We start from the raw sequence: 12,833 nt of genomic DNA, 5'->3' as shown, positions 1-12,833 counted from the left end.
TTAAGCATCCAACTCTTGATTTTTAGCTCAGGTCCTGATCTCACAAACCAGGAGACTGAGCCCTGTGTCTAGCTCTGCACTGACAGCGAGGAGTCTGGTTGGGATTCTCTCTCTCTCTCTCTCTCTCTCTCTCTCTCTCTCTCTCTGCTTCTCCCCCACTCATGCTCACTTGCTCGCTCTCAAAATAAATACACTTAAAAAAAACTTTGGCTCCTTAGTTTATTCCTAAGTATTTTATTCTTTTGCTACTATTATGAATGGGATTGTTTTTCTAATTTCCTTCCCAGATAGTTCATTTTTAGTATATAAAAACATGACTGAATTTTTTTTTTGGGGGGGGGGAGTAAAGGCTTTTTAAAATTTATTTTAATTTAATTTTTTAAAGTTTTTATTTTAATTTTAGATAACCTACAGTGTCATATTAGTTTCAGATGTACAATATAGTGATTCAGTAATTCCACATAACACGTGGTGCTCATCACAAGTGCACTCCTTCATCCCCATCACCTATTTCATCCATCCCCCTACCTCTACTTTGGTACCATCAGTTGTCTATAGTTAAGAGTCTGTTTCTTGGTTTGCCTCTCTTTTTTCCCTTTGCTCATTTGTTTCTTAAATTCTGTGTGAGCAAAATTATATGGTATTTATCTTTCTCTAACTGACTTATTCTGCTTAGCATAATATTTTCTAGCTCCATCCATGTCATTGCAAATGGCAAGATTTCATTCACACACACACACACACACACACACACACACACACACACCACAGCTTCTTCATCCATTCATCAGTCAATGGACACTTGGGCTGTTTCCATAATTTGGCTATTGTTGCTAATGCTGCAGTGAACATAAGAGTATGTATATCCCTTTGATTTTGTATTTTTGTATTGGGGGGTGGTAAATACCTAGTAGTGCAATTGCTAGATCATACCATGGTTCTATATTTAACTTTATGAGGAAACTCCATCCATAGTGTTCTCCACAGTGGCTGCAAAAGTTTCTATTCCTATTGTTTAGTGCACAAGTGTTCCTTTTTCTCCACATTCTCCCCAACACCTGATGGTTTTTTCTGTTGTTGATTTTAACCATTCTAACAGGTGTGAAGTGATATCTTCATGTAATTTTGATTTATATTTCCCTGATGGTGAGTGATGATGAGCATCTTTTCATGTGATGGTTGGCCACCTGGATATCGTCTTTGGAGAAATGTCTATTCATTTCTTCCCAATTTTCAATTTGATCAGTTTTTGAGTGTTGAGTTTTATAAGTTCTCGATATATTTTAGATACAAACCCTTTATCACATAATGTCATTTGCAGATATCTTCACCCATTTTGTTGGTTGCCTTTCAGTTTTGTTGATTGTTTTCTTCATTGTGCAGAAGTTTTTTTATTTTGATGTAGTCGCATCAATGTATTTTTGCTTTTGTTTCCCTTGCCTCTGAGGACCTATCTAGAAAAAAGTTATTACTGCTGATGTCAGAGAAATTACTGCCTGAGCTATCTTCAAGGCCTTTTTGATTTTCAGGTCTCATATTTAGGTCTTTAATCCATGTTGAATTTATTTTGTGTGTGGTGTAAGGAAGTGGTCTGCTTTCATTGTTTTGCATGTTGCTATCCAGTTTTCCTAACACCAACAACACCAATTTTGAAGAGACCATCTGTTTCCCATTGAATATTCTTTCCTTCTTTGTCAAAGATTAATGACCATATAATAGTGGGTTCATCTCTGGGCTTTCTATTCTGTTCCATTCATCTGTGTGTCTATTTTTGTGCTAATACCATACTGTTTTGATCACTACGGCTTTGTGATACAACTTAAAGTCTGCAATTGTGATTGCTTTTTGCTTTGCTTTTCTTTAAGATTACTTTGGATATTCAGAATCTTGTGGTTCCATACCAATCATACGATTGCTCTAGCTCTGTGAAAAATGCTGTTGGTATTTTGATAGGGATTGCATTAAATGTGTAGTTTGCTCTGGGTACTATAGACATTTTAACAGTATTCTTCCAACCTATGAGGATGGAATGTCTTTCCATTTCTTTGTGTTGTCTTCAATTTCTTTCATCGGTGTTTTATAGTTTTCATAGTTTTCAGAGTACAGATCTTTCGTCTCTTTGGTTAGGTTTATTCCTAGGTATCTTATGGTTTGGTGCAATTGTAAATGGATTGTTGTAAATGGATTCCTTCTCTTATTGATGTATAGAAATGTAACAGATTTCTGTACATGGGTTTTGTATCCTGTGACTTTACTGAATTCGTGTATCAATTCTAGCAGGTTTTTGGTGGATTCTTTCAAGGTACCTATATAGAGTATTATGCCATCTGCAAATAGTGAAAGTTTTACTTCTTGCTGATTTGGATGCCTTTTGCCTCTTTTTTTAATGTTTATTTTTGTGAGAGAGAGGGAGAGAGAGAAGAGAAGAGAGAGGGGAGAGAGAATCCTAAGCAGACTGTGCTGTGTCAGTGCAGAGCCTGATACAGGGCTCCATCTCCTGGTTCATGAGATCATGTCCTGAGCTGAAATCAAGAGTCAGATGCTTAACCAAATGAGTCACCCAGGCACCCCAAGGATACCTTTTTGTTTTCTTTTTGTTGTCTGATTGCTGTGGCTAGGACTTCCATACTATATTGAATAAAAGTGGTGAGAGTGGACAACCCTATCTTATTCCTGACCTGAGGGGAAAAGCTCTGTTCTTCCCCACTCAAGATATTAGCTGTGGGTTTTTCACATATGGTATTTATTATATTGAGATATGTTCACTCTAAACCTATTGTTGAGGGCTTTTTAAATCATGAATGGATTTTTTACATTGTCAAATGTTTTTTTTCTGCATCTATTGAAATGATCATATGGTTCTTATTCTTTTTTTTATTATTAATGTGTTATATCACATTGACTTGCAAATATTGAACCACCCTTGCAGCCCAGGAATAAATCCCACTTGATCTTGATGAATGATTTCTTTATTGGTAGATTAGTTTTGCTAGTATTTTGTTGAGAAATTTTGCATCTATGTCCATCAGAGATACTGGCCCGAAGCTATTCTTTTTGTGGTGTCTTTATCTGGTTTTGGTATGAGGGCAATAATGCTGGCCTCATGGAGTGAATTTGAAGGATTCATAGAATGAAGTTTTCCTTTTCTATTTTTTTGGAATAGTTTGAGAAGAATGGATATTCACTTTTCTTTAAATGTTTGGTAGAATTTGCCTATGAAGCCATCTGGTCCTAGACTTTTGTTTTTGGGAGTTTATGATTGCTGATTCAATTACTTTGCTGGTTGTCAGTCTGTTCAGGTTTTTTATTTCTGTTTCAGTTTTGGCAGGTTATGTTTCTAGGAATTTATCTATTTCTTCCAGGTTGTCCAATTTGTTGGCATATAGTTTTTCATAAGTCTCATTATTTGTATCTGTGAAGTTGGTTGTTAATTCTCCTCTCCCATTTATGATTTTTATTTATTTGAGTCCTTCCTCTTTTTGATAAGTCTGACTAGAGGTTTATCAATTTTTTCAAAGAACCAGTTCCTGGTTTCATTGTTGTATTGTTTCTATATAACTTATTTCTGCTGTAATCTTTATTATTTCCTTCCTTCTGCTGGTTTGGGGTTTTGTTTGTTCTTTTTCTAACTCCTTTAGGTTTAAGGTCAGATTGTTTGAGATTTTTCTTCTCAATGTAGGCCTGTATTGCTATAAACTTCCATCATAGGACCACTTCTGCATCATCCCAAAGGATTTGGACTGTTTTTTTTCATTTCCAATTGTTTTCATGTAATTTTTTATTTCTGCTTCTATTTCCTGGTCGACACATTCATTGTTTACTAGCAAGTTGTTTAACCTCTGTGTATCTATGTTCTTTTCAGATTTTTTTCTTGTGGCTGATTTCTAGTTTTATAACCTGATAGGTGCATGGTATAACGTCAATCTTTTTTTTTTGTTAAGGCCTGTTTTGTGACAGAATATGTGATCTATTCTGGAGAATGTTCCATGTACACTTGAAAAGAATGTGTATTCTGCTCTTTTAGGATGGAATGTTCAGAAAAATCTGTTAATACATCCATCTGGTCTAGTGTGTCATTCAAAGCCATTGTTTCCCAGTTGATTTTTCTGTTTAGACGATCTTTCCATTGATGTACATGGGGTGTTAAATTCCCCTACTATTATATTATTATTGATTAGTTTCTTTATGTTTATTATTAACTGTTTTAGGTGTTCGGGTGCTTTCATGTTGGGTGCATAAATTATTATAGTTGTTGTATCTTCTTGCTGGATTGTTCCCTTTATTATTATATAGTGTCCTTCTTTGTTTCTTGTTACAGTCTTTGTTTTAAAGCGTAGTTTGTCCAATATAAGCATTGGGACTCCAGCTTTATTTTGACCTCCATTAGCATGTTAGATGCTTCTCCATCCTAACTTTCAATTTCCAGGTATCTTTAGGTATAAGATGAGTCTCTTGCAGGCAGCATAAAGATGGGTCTTTTTAAAAACTCCATTCTGCTACTGTCTTTTGCAGCATTTAGTTCATTTACATTCAAAATAATTATTGATAGGTATTGTACTTATTGCTATTTTTAAAAATTTGTTTTCTGTTTTTTTTTTTTCTCTTTGTTCTCTTGCCTTTGCTTTGTGTTGAGTATTTATAGTGTTTTGTTTGGATTTATTTCTCTTTATTTTTTGTGTGGCTACCATAGGTTTTGGGTTTGTGTTTACCATGAAGTTCGTAAATAACATCCTAAGTAAATAGCAGTTTGTATTTATTGGTCCTTTAGGTTCAGACACGTTTCAATAACCACAACAAAAACAGAAAAAAAACAGAAAAATAAAAAATTTACTTTTCCTTACCCCTTTTTTACTCTCTTCTCCAAAGTTGATGTATTTGTGTTCATATTTTACATCTTTTTGTTCATAGTTTTCTTATGTCTAATTATGGCTATTTCTTTTCTACTTTAAAGAAGTCCCTTTAACATTTCTTGTAAGGCTGGGTTAGTGGTGATAAAGTCCTTTATCTTTTGTTTGTCTGGGAAACTATCTCTCTTTCAAATATGAATGAAACCTTGGTAGAGTATTCTTGGTTGCAGGTTTTTCCCTTTCAGCACTTTGACTATATTATGCAACTTGCTTCTTGCTGGCCAAGTTTCTGCTGAAAAATAAGCTGATAGCCTTATAGGTTTTCCCTGGTAGGTCACTTTCTTCCTTGTTGCTTTAAAGAGTCTTTAACCTTTTGATGTTATAATTATTCTGTGCCTTCTTGGGGTCATCTTGTCTTGAACTCTGCTTCTTGGATTTGGGATATCTATTTCCTTCCTTAGGTTAGACATGTTTTCAGTTATTATTTCTTCAAATAAGTTTTCTACACATTTCTCTCTTCTTCTTCTGGGACCCCCACCAGTGCTAGACTTGATGTTTTCTAAGAAATCTCTTAATTTATCTTCATTAAAAAAATTATTTTCTCTTTTTGCTGTTCAGCTTGTGTGTTTTCCAATATCTTGTCTTCCAGATCACTGAGTACTCCTGCCTCTGCTAATCTACTGTTGTTTCCCTTTAGTGTGTTTTTTATTTTCAGTTATTGTATTCTTCAACCCTGGTTCTTTTTAATATTTTCTCTTTATTGAAAGCCTCAGAGTTCATACGTCTTTTCTCTCAAGTCTAGTGAGTATCTTTATGATCATTATTTTAAATTCTTTATCAGGTATATTGCTTATCTGTTAGTTCTTTTGACGTTTTGTCTTGTTTCTTTTGGAGTATATTCCTCTGTCTCCCTATTTTGCTTAACTTTCTGTGTTTATTTCTATAGATTAGGTGGAACCTATGGCTTGTTTTCTGTGCCTCAGCACCACAGGGCAGCTGCCATGGGCTTGTGGACTTATGGACCCTGGGCTCACTGAGGCTGCAAGCGTTCTGTGAGCCAGACCCTGCTCAGGTCTGAGCTTTTAAGGGGGAGAGGGGAGAGTGTTCCCACTGCTGCTTGGCCCTTTTAAACCCCGGCCTGTTTTTCTATATCCCAGAGTGAGGGGTTGGTGTGGACTTGCATACCCTAGGCTTGCTGAGGTCATGAGCTTACTGAGACAACCAGACAACATGCTCATTATGGTGTGTAGACCCTGTTCTGGTCTGGACTTTTATGGTGGGGGGGGGGGGAGTGGGGGGAACATAAACTGTGTCATTCTCTAGTTCCTCTGACCTGGAGAGCATTCCTGCAGCTCCTCTGCCACTTGGCACAGCTCTAGTGTTGTTTCCTTTATGTACTAGTTACTCCTTTAAGCTATGGCTTTCTTTCTGTGCCTAAGGACAGAGGGATCTGTTCCTAGTCCCTCAGTACTATCACTGCCATTCACAGTGGTGGGGGTTCCCTTTGTTACTGTGTCTCTGTCTCTCTTGCCATTCTCTTGCTGTTCTATCTTTGGTTGTTCAGAAGCTGTTCAGCCAGAGTTCAGTTATTCAGGAGGAATTGTTCTATTAATAGGTGTAATTTGGTGTGTTCCATGGAGGAGATGAGTTCAGAGTCTTCCTACATTGCTCTTGAACAGGAACTCCCAAAACACAAGTGATTTTTGTATGTTGACTTGGTATCCTACAACTTTACTGAATTCACTTATTAGCTTCATTAGTTATAATAGTTTTTTAATGGATTATTGTGGTTTTCTGTATATAAAATGTCATTTGCAAACAGATCATTTTACTTCCTTTCCAATTTGCATTATGTCTTTTTCTTGTCTAATTGCTCTAGCTATCACTTCTAGTACTGTGTTAAGCAGAAGTGGTAAGAGTGAGCATCCTTGCCTTATTACTGATTTTAGAGGAAAAACTTTCAATTTTTCATCAGTATGTTACCTACATGCTTTTAATATATAGCTTTAATTTTGTTGGGATATTTTCCTTCTATTCCCAGTTTGTTGAGAATTGTAATCATGAATTGATGATGAATCTGAGCAAATGTTTTTTCTGCATCTATTGAGGCAATTGTAATTTTTATCTTTTATTCTTAGGATGTAATATATAACATTAGTTTTTGTATATGGAATCATCCTAGCATCCCAAGGATAAATCTCACTTGGTCATAGTGTATAATCCTTCCAATGTGCTATTGAATTCAGTTTACTACTATTTTTTTGAGGATTTTTGTGTTTATGTTCATCAGAGATATTGGCCTGTAGTTTGCTTTGTCTAGCTTTGGAATCAAAGTAATACTTGTCTCATAAAATGAATTTGGAAGGATTCCCTCCTTACCAGCTTTTGGGAAGAGTTTGAGAAGGATTAACCTTAATTCTTCTTTTAGATGTTTGGTAGAATTTACCAGTGAAGCCATCTAGTCCTGGGCTCTTCTTTGTTGGGAAGTTTTTGATTACAGATCCAATCTCCATAGTAGTTATGAGTCTGTTTAAGCTTTATATTTCCTCATGACTTAGTTTTAGTAGGTCCTATGTTTCTAGGAATTTATCCATTTCTTCTAGGTTATCAATTTGTTGGTGGAAGTTGTTCATAGTAGTCAATCATTCTTTTTATTCCTATGTCCTCAGTTGTGATATCTTTTCATTCTAGTTTTACTTGCATTTGTTTTCTTATTTCTTAGTTTAGCTAAGGATTTGTCAATTTTGTTTGTCTTTTCAAAAAAAAAACCTCTTAGTTTGTCAATTTTTTTCTATTTTTAGAATATTCTATTTAGTTTCTTGTGCTCCTTGTAATTTCCTTCCTTCTCTTACCTTTTGGCTTGTTGTTTTTTTTTTTTTTTCTAGCTCCTTGAGGTATAAAGTTGGGTTGTTTGAAATCTTCCTTCTTTTTTAATATGTGCACTTATTGCTGTGAATTTCCCTTTTACTATAAGTTTTGATATGTTGTAGTTTTGTTTTAATTTGTCTCAATGTATTTTCTAATTTTCTTTTTAGGTTCCCCTTTGACCTAACGATTGTTCAGGAGTGTGCTATTTAATTTACACATTATTGTGAAGTTTCCAGTTTTCCTTCTATTATTTTTTAGTTTCCTTCTGTTGTGATAGGAAAAGATATTTAGTATAATTTCAATCTTTTAAATTGAGACTTGTGACTTCATGTGATCAATTTAGTCCCGTTTCATCATCTCCTTTTTTAGTTTCCTTCTGTTGTGATAGGAAAAGATATTTAGTATAATTTCAATCTTTTAAATTGAGACTTGTGACTTCATGTGATCAATTTAGTCCCGTTTCATCATCTCCCGTAGGAAAAACAGGCAGAAAGATTAAGCAACTTGCATAGGACCACACAATTAGCAGCCATATAATTACCAGAAACTGACACCTAACTTGGTACTCTTTTCTCTGTCCACATTGGCTTTGTTTTCTAATTTTAATCCTGTTGATTCAGACTGACTGTATCATAGAAACCTTTATTTTCTAAAGCAGATTTTATCCTACAGATTTACAGAGGCAAGCAGGCAACTCCATTAAAAATCAAACTATAATACATTGTAACTAAGGCGTTCTCATCCAATGGAAATCTTGGTGGGTGGCAGAGACTGATTTTATTGGACTGTTTATTAGATTTTATAGCATAGGTTGCAGCATTTTCAATGAGTTTTTACTCTTGCTCTATACAAGAAACTAACAGGATAATCAGTCAAGAATCCTGATGCTTTCCACCAGCAAAAAGGGGTAATAATCCAGTGATAACCCAGCTTCATATCCAAGTGGATTAGTGAATTAACTTTTTTTTTTTTTTTTTTTTTGAGAGAGAGAAAGAGACCGACTGAGACCCCGTGTGAGCAGGAGAAGGGCAGAGTGAGAGGGGGCAGGAAGAGAGAATCCCAAGCAGACTCCACACTGGCAGCTCAGAGCCAGACATGGGGATCAAACTCATGAAACTGAAAGATCATGCCTGAGCTGAAATCAAGAGTCAGATACTTGACTGACTGAGCCACCCAGGAGCCCTGTGAATTAACTAATTCTAAGGAACAGAATAGGACTTTGAAATTGTGAAAAATAAAATACTTAAAAAAAATTTTTTTTTTAATGTTTATTTATTTTTGAGACAGAGAGAGACACAGCATGAGCAGGGAAGGGGCAGAGAGAGAGGGAGACACAGAATGTGAAGTAGGCTCCAGGCTCTGAGCTGTCAGCACAGAGCCCGACGTGGGGCTCGAACTCACGAACTGTGAGATCATGACCTGAGCTGAAGTCGGACGCTTAACCGACTGAGCCACCCAGGTGCCCCAAAAATAAAATACTTTTAAAACTGAGAAACATCTACCAACTGAAAAGGCGGTATATACTTGTCAGCCTTATTCTCATATATATAGTCACAAATATAACTTTATTTTATGAAAATATATAGCAAATACTACATGGTCATTTAAATGCTTTAAGTCATAGAGGCTGTGATACAGAGCTGTACACAGCAACAAATAGTATATATAAATAGTAGAGTTTAGAACTCCATGAATATCAGTGGTCAACATTGGGCTCATGCTCCTTTGTGTCTTTAAAATAATTTTGAGAATGTATGGCAATAAGTCCATAACTGCTACAGCCTACTAATTATAGCACTCCCCAAGAAAGTAAAACACATTAGATGGGAGAAGAGCAGGTCTGTGGTCAAATAAATTTGGGATGTACTAGATTTATTTACCAAGGTCATAAGGTTAAAAATGACCTCCCCCCACCCACCCCTGGATCTCAGCCAAACTTGGTTTTATTTATTTCAACTTGAATTTCAAATTGTAGTTAACATATAGTGTCATTTTACTTTCAGGTATACAATATAGTGATTTAATAATTTCATATAGTACTGAGTGCTCATTAAGATCAGTGTATTCTTTTTTATTTCAAGTTTTTATTTAAATTCTAGTTAGTTAATGTATATGGTAAAATTGGTTTTAGGTATAGAATTTAGTGATGCATCATTTGCATATAACAACCAGTGCTCATCACAAGTGGACTCCTTTTTATCCATCACCTATTTAGCCCATCCCCCCCACCTCCCTCCATCAACCCTCAGTCTGTTCTCTATAGTTGAGAGTCTCTTTATGGTTTGCCTCCCTTTTTCCCCCCTTTCCCTATGTTCTACTGTTGTGTTTCTTAAATTCCACATATAAGTGAAATCATATGGTATTTGTCTTTCTCTGACTTATTTTGCTTAGCATAATACACTCTAGCTCCATTCATGTCATTGCAAATGGCAAGATTTCATTCTTTTTGATGGTGGAGCAATATTCCATTGTGTATATATACACACCTCATCTCACACCTGTCAGAATGGTTACAATTAACAACACCGGAAGCAACAGATGTTGGTGAGGAGGTAGAGAAAGAGGAACGCTCCTATACTGTTGGTGGGAATGTAAACTGGTGCAGCCACTCTGGAAAACAGTATGGAGGTTCCTCAAAAAGTTCAAAATAGAACTACCCTATGACCCATCAATTGCACTACTAGGTATTTACCCAAAGGATACAAAACTACTGATTCAAAGGGGGCATATGCACCCTGATATGTATAGCAGCATTATCAATAATAGCCAAACTGTGGAAAGAGGCCAGATGTCCCTTGACTGATGAATGGTTAAAGATAAGCATACTCTTAGTCTCCTTCATGTATTTCACCTGTCTCCACAACCACCTCCCCTCTGGTAACCATAGTAAGAGTTTTTTTGTTTGTTTTTGTCTTAAATGTTTTATTTGAGAAAGAATGTGAACTGGGGAGGGGCAGAGAGAGGGGGAGATCAAGAATTCCAAGCAGTCTCTGCTGAGTCAGCACAGTGGAGTGCTGTGTGTCACAGCATGAACTGTGAAATCATGACCTGGGCCAAACTCAAGAGTCAGTGGCTCAGCTGAGTGAGCCACCCGGGTGCCCCAAGAGTCTATTTTTTCGTTTGTTACTTTTTCTTTCCTTTTCTCATTTGTTATGATTCACTCACATGTGGAATTTAAGAAACAAATGGTGTTTGTCTTTCTCTGACTTATTTCACTTATTATGCTCTTATAGGTCCATTCATGTTGTTGCAAATAGCAAGATTTCATTTTTTATGGCTGAGTAATATTCCATGTGATATGTATATATTATATATTATGTGTGTGTGTGTATGTATATATATACTATATATATACATATACATACACATATCACTATCTCTATCCATTCATCCATCGATGGATACTTGAGCTGCTTTCATACCTTGGCTATAGTAACTAATACTGTAATGAACATAGGGGTACATACATCCTTTCAAATTGGTATTTTAGTTTTGGGGGATAAATTTCTTTAGATAATCCAGTGATATTATTGGATCATATGGTAGTTCTATTTTTAATTTTTTGAGGAACTTATGTACGGTCTTTCACAGTGGCTGCATCAGTTTATATTCCCACCAATAATGCACGAGGTTCCTTTTTTTCCACATCCTTATCAACACTTGTTATTTCTTGTGTTTTTGATAGTAGTCATTCTGACAGGTGTGAAGTGACCTCTCGTAGTTTTGATTTGTATTTCCCTAATGATGAGTGATGTTGAGCATCTTTTCGTGTGTCTGTTGCCCATCTGTATGTCTGCTTTGGAGAAATGTCTGTTTAAGTCTTCTGCCAGTTTTTAAATTGGATTTTTTTTTTGGGTGTTGAGTAGTATAATAGCATATTCTTTATATAATTTGGATACTAACCCCTTACTGGATGCGACATTTGTAAATATATTTTCCTATTCAGTAGGTTGTATTTTAGTTTTGTTGGTTGTTTCCTTTGCTATGCAGAAGATTTTTATTTTGATGTAGTTGCAACAGTTTATTTTTGCTTGTGTTGCCCTTGCCTCAGGATAGTGTTGTTGAACTATCCTTAATCCATTTCAAGTTTATTTTATGTGTGGTGTAAGAAAGTGGTCTGGTTTCATTCTTTTGGATGCAGCTGTTCAATTTTCCAGCACCATTTGTTGAAGAGGCTTTTTCCCATTGTATATATTTTCCTCCTTTGTTGTATATTAATTGACCATCTAATCATGGATTTATTTCTGGGCATGCTGTTCTCCATTGATCTATGTATCTATTTTTGTGTCAGTACCATATAGTTTTGATTACGACAGCTTTGTAATGTATCTTCAAATCTTGGATTATGATACTTCCAATTTTGTTCTTTTTCAAGATTGCTTTGCTGTTCAGAGTCTTTGTGGTTCCATTCAAATTTTAGGATGATTTGTTCTAGTTTTGTGGAAAATACTATTGGTATTTTGATAGGGATTGCATTAAATGTATAGATTGCTTTGGGTAGTATGGACAGTTTAATGATATTTGTTCTTTTAACCCATTAGCATGAAATTCTTTCCATTTGTGTCATCTTCAATTTCTTTCATCATGGTTTTGAAAACTTTCAGATAATAGGTCTTTCACGTCTTTGGTTAAGTTTATTCCTAGGTATTTTATTCTCTTTTGTGCTATTGTAAGTGGGATTGTTTCCTTTCCTTTTTCTTTTAAAGGCTTATTTATTATTTTTGAGAGAGAGATAGAGCATGAGCAGGGGAGGGGCAGAGAGAGAGAGAGAGACAGATAGACAGACACACAATCAGAATCTGAAGCAGGCTCCAGGCTCTGAGCTGTCAGCACAGAGCCCAATGCAGGCCTTGAACTCACAAACAGTGAGATCATGACCCGAGCTGAAGTCAGACGCTTAACCCACTGAGCCACTCAAGTGCTCCAGTGGGATTGTTTTCTTAATTTCTTCCTGCTACCTCATATTAGTGTATAGAAACGCAACAGATTGGTGTATATTTGTATCCTGCAACTTTACTGAATTCATTTATTAATTCTAGTAGTTTTTTTGGTAGAGTCACTAGGGTTTTCTATATATAGTATCATGGGTTACATGATCTTCTTTAAAAGAAAAATTTC

This window comes from Panthera onca, chromosome B3, assembly GCF_046562875.1.
Source record: "Panthera onca isolate mPanOnc1 chromosome B3, mPanOnc1 haplotype 2, whole genome shotgun sequence".
Classification (NCBI taxonomy): domain Eukaryota; kingdom Metazoa; phylum Chordata; class Mammalia; order Carnivora; family Felidae; genus Panthera; species Panthera onca.
This window is presented reverse-complemented; position numbering follows the sequence as displayed.